The sequence below is a fragment of the Mesocricetus auratus genome, unplaced genomic scaffold, assembly GCF_017639785.1.
Source record: "Mesocricetus auratus isolate SY011 unplaced genomic scaffold, BCM_Maur_2.0 Super-Scaffold_100003, whole genome shotgun sequence".
Classification (NCBI taxonomy): Eukaryota; Metazoa; Chordata; class Mammalia; order Rodentia; family Cricetidae; genus Mesocricetus; species Mesocricetus auratus.
The window spans coordinates 90,672,883-90,677,668 of NW_024429188.1; the positions used below are offsets into that span (position 1 = coordinate 90,672,883).

At 37.0% G+C, this 4,786-nt stretch overlaps 1 pseudogene; it reads right to left on the reverse strand.

Moving 5' to 3' along the window:
• Nucleotides 1–3,308: 3,308 nt before the first annotated feature.
• Nucleotides 3,309–4,178, reverse strand: LOC101829205 (annotated as a pseudogene).
• Between the last annotated feature and the right edge of the window lie 608 nt (nucleotides 4,179–4,786).

Genomic DNA, 4,786 nt, shown 5'->3' on the forward strand with positions numbered 1-4,786 from the left:
AGGGTCTCATCAGAGTCAGGAATTGAAAGGGGAAAGAATATAAAATTGAGATATTATGAAGCTATTCAAATACAAATAGTTTGGGGTCATGGTTCTTATAATGTAAGATGTACTCAGGAAATTATAAGTGAAATAATATACAGGCTTTAAACATTTTGCATGTACTAAAGTAATTCCAAGTAAACTCAAGTTAGCAGAGGAAGAATTCTTTGCTCATTTGAGACTAGATGATATTCCATAAAAATAATCCTCTGTATGCCTGTTAGTAGAGCTATTGAGAAAATCAGCTGTTTTTCTTTCTAGTTGGGAGGTGGAACTTAAAGGAGTTCAGTCATATCCATTGTCAAAGAGAATTAGGGGCTTAATATACCCGTTCTAGTGATGTCTGCAGCTATGAGTTCTTTTACCACTTAGCTGAAATTGGAAGCATTCTAGTTTGACAAAAGGCAGGAAGTAATTAAAGAAGAAATTTCTCCTCGATTGAAGTTGAGTAGTATTTCTCTAGGGAAGAGCATCAAGAGACTGGACTTGAGAACTTGAAAGACAAGGCTTTGTGGAAATCATTGGTTAGTGAGGGAAGAGAAAGGAAAGGGAGTTTGATGGAAGAATGTTCACATGCAATTTCTTCCATGTTTAGAAGCGTTTCTCTTCCATGAAACAATGAGACAATCAAATAAAGTAAGTTCACAATTTCTGCTGGCCCCATATTGTGTTAGTGTTATGAGTTCTACATATCCTCTGCATAAATAATGTGAAAAAGCCAGTTCAAGGAGAAATAAATAACACAATTCTCTTAGAGACTGAACTGACAACCAAGGAGCCTGCATGGGACTGACCTAGGCACGCAGCATATATGTGACAGTTGTGTAGCTTGGTCCTTTTAGGGGACTCCTAACAGTGGGAATACGGGCTGTCTCCTACTCTTTTACTGGCTTTTGGGACACATTCCTCATACTGAGTCCCTTTGCCTAGCTTTAATACATGGGGAGGTAATCAGTCTCATGGCAACTCGATATACCATGTTTTATTGATACTCATAGGAAACTTGCCAGTTCCTGGATGGAGACAGAAGAGGAGGAAATTGGGGGTATGAGAGGGAAATGAAGGAGAAGGTTTGGGAGGGGAGTATGGAGGGAGGCTGCATGCAGGGTATAAAATAAATAGATGAATTTTTAAAAACTCATTGTATTTTAATTTGAGTTTGATCTGAGGGAAACTGGAGAAATAATAGAAACTTTTTCCAGTTATTTTTCACTGGTATTAGGGGTTTAAATGAATCAGAAATCCTAGCCAATAACTAAGTGGAGTTACTATGTATTGAAACCAGTGATAATATGTACTTCTAAGAAAAAAACAACTGGCAGTTTTATGATGGGTTAACCATGTGAATGCTATCAAGAAATTAAGATAGACATTAGTGTTATTTTTGCTCATATCTCAAAAGCAATAAAACTTCAATTCATTTAGAAAATATATTTATTAACTCATTGATAACTTTATATATACATATAGTATATTTTGATCATATTCATACTCCACTCCTTCCCATAACTCCTCCCATATCCACCTTCTAGAAATCTCTTGAGAAAAATGGTTCATTCTTGTCATCACATTTGCTATAATCTATATCTGAAATGTCAATCTCTTTCTCATGTGATAAAAAGGTTGATTTCAAGCTTTCTACTATTGGAAAGATTTCATTCTAATTGACATATTGGTGTCTGTCTTATGACATATTGCCCATCTTATGGAACTCCTAGTAAAGAACACAAACAAGTAAACAAAGTTAAACAGCCTGAGATATTAAATGGTTATTATGTTACACTTGCTTTATTTCTATTATTCTTTGTACAGACTGTCTTTTGTCCATGCTAGGTTTTATTTGATTCATTCAGTTTTTCTTTGCTGAATAGCTTCCAGAAAAGTCCCGAGTTGATTTCATCACTTGCTTATATTTTCTTTGAGATCTTCGAGGCTTATTGGTAAGCCTCTGAAATTTTTACTATGTATTCTCTCTATTTTGATATTTTTTAAATTCAGTTATGATATTGAGGGTGGTCTTGTTGCCTTTCTTTCTATGTTTCCTGTATTTTATTTATTTTTTGAGAATTTCATGCAATATTTTTTGATCACATTCCTTCTCTTATTCATCTTTCTTGCATTTCTGTGGTATGATTTTTATATCTGTTTCTTTGTATATGTCTCCAGTTTTATTTGGGAATCTTTTATTGATAAGCCTACTCTTTCAGACTCAATTTTCAGTGGCACTGAAAGAAGAGAAAACAATGTGATATAATAACAACAAATGGTATGATGCAGAGATACATCTAAAATTCTGTTTGTCCTCCTTGCCTCTTAATATTTATTAGATACTATCTGCCCTATGGGGATTTCAGGAAAAAAGACTCAGGCTAAACAAGGTTTCCAAGCACTTTCCTGAATAGAAGATTGTAAGGAATCTGTTGTTTCAAATAAATCAGAATGTATCAGGGTAGAATAGTCAATCATTTACCAAATGTGACATTCCAATTACATATTTGCCAAGTAGGAAGTAATGGGTCTAGTGAGTATGGTTCAGGAATAGATGAAAAGAAATAAGATTGCTCTTCATCTCTTATAGCACAGGTTGAGAATGCCTGGACTAAGTAATTTTAAAAGGGAGGAGATAAGAGGACAACTGGGGGCAATGATCAAGGGCTAGGCTCACCCAAATCACACAGAATTGTAGAAAGAAGCAAAGTATCAACTTGAGTCCTCAGGAGGAAAGTGTGAATATGGGTGCATCACCCATGGATGGAAAAAACCCAAGGTTTCTGTTCTGGCCTAATGGATGAGGGAAATTGCAAAATTCCTTCCCCTTCAGAGATATCAAAATGGTCTCTCTGTAAATGGTGTGTCTTCAAAATGGTGGTATGGCGAAAAACATATAGTCCCAGACTAGACTACATTTCTTCTCATTCCTAGATGCCCTGCCCAAAGAAGCATAGAGTCCTACGACTCAGTGCCTGCTCTGCAGACCCAAAGAGGGAGTAGAAACATGAGTACAGAGATATATAACATTGTTTGGGGGAGCAGGAAGAAGATAAATGTCCCCAAAGTGATGCCTTCACCTGACAATGGACTGACCTGTTTCTAACAGCAAAAACAATGACAGAGTAGTTCTTATAGAACAGATCCTCAGCTAGTATGCCCAGTCTTGAATGAGATGTGGACAGTTTGGGGCACAATTCCTGCCACAATTCTCAGTGGTTCCCATGAGTACAGATGTTTCTCATGTCAGAAACTAGAGGAAGAAAACATGTTGAGTTTCAAGTGATCAGATACTCTTTGCCACTGGAACCTGGTGGGCCCTATTGATTGAAGGCATCCAGGTCAAAGTTGAGGCCAAGATGCATCTACCAAGCTAGTTCTTTTGGAGAATGCCCCAAATACTTTATTTGTTGCAAAAGATATAGCACCATCTCAAAAGGAGCCCTGTGAGTAGCCTCACTGTCTGTGAGCCTCTGTGTCTCGAACTTCTAACATATTTTCTTATAACACTGTGCTGCTGTGGCTAACTTTCAAACTGCTCTGGAGGAATACATTCCCGATGATTCTGCAATGGTCTTGAATACGTTTCTGTGAACTCCTTCAGTGATGGGTATAGCATATTCTTAGACAGTAGGTTCTGCATGACACTATGCATGATATGGAGAAGTTTCTTTCCCCATTTTTCCCATCTATATCCAGCCTTGGTCAGTTCTTCTTTTGACATGTCCAGGTTCTGAAGCTCAGTGGCATTTTTTGGATTGCTCGCTTAATGTCTCTCTAGGGAAAGAATATTTGGTTGAGAGTTTGCATCATTGCCCACTCTCACAGTTGCCTCTGAAAGCTTTTGGTACTATTCCGACAGTCAGGGCCCTTCTTCAGCCAGTTCTTTCATTGCCTTCTAAACTCCTAGATGGCTTGGGAAGCCATCTAGCTGTCAAACAGATGTTCCTGGAAAGTTTTCTCTTGGGAGGTGAAGAAGGGATCTTGACAGTGTCACCTGGTGATTTCTTCTGGAGCTCTGAAGCATCTGGAGCTGGGATCCAGGAACTGGGGAGGGGTTGGTTTTTATCAAAATCATCAAGGGTACTTTTGAGAAGTCCCTGCAGTTCCTGGTGTGATTTGATCCCATGCCTTTTTAATGGCCACATCCTGATTCCTGTGACTTGTCACACTTAAAATTCTTTAAAACCCACTAGTAAATCCCTGCTGATGATAATATAGAAAATGGTAAAATAGATGCGGAATGGGTATGAAGTTAGATATTATTGTATCTAAATATGGAAGTAGTAAATTAATAATATAGAAGAATGTGGGAAAGGGAAAATTGAGGAGCAAGATTGAGTGAATATAAAAGGAATGAAGATGGTTGCTATGGAATGAAAAAACAGTAAGATATTATAAAAATCCATAAACATTAAAAACAAAAATATTGCACAATAATGAAAAAGCCTGAAAACAATATTAAATAAATGCAAGAAGGGTTTATTGTTCTAAAACCATGAGTAGTTTCCATCACCTGTTTGAAAATTCTTGGCTTTCTTGACATTCTTTAAGGAATTTGTTGATTTCAGCTAATGTTTTCATTGCCTTTTTCTCCATTTCTCTGTGGTATTTTTTTTCATTTTCTCTTTAGGGACCTCAATAATTTTCATAAAGTTTGTTTTAAGTTTTTTTTCTTGTACTTTGGATTCATTGGAATACTCAGGTCTTTCTTGATATCAGAGGATAGCTGGGCTCTGATGGTGCCATATTGCCC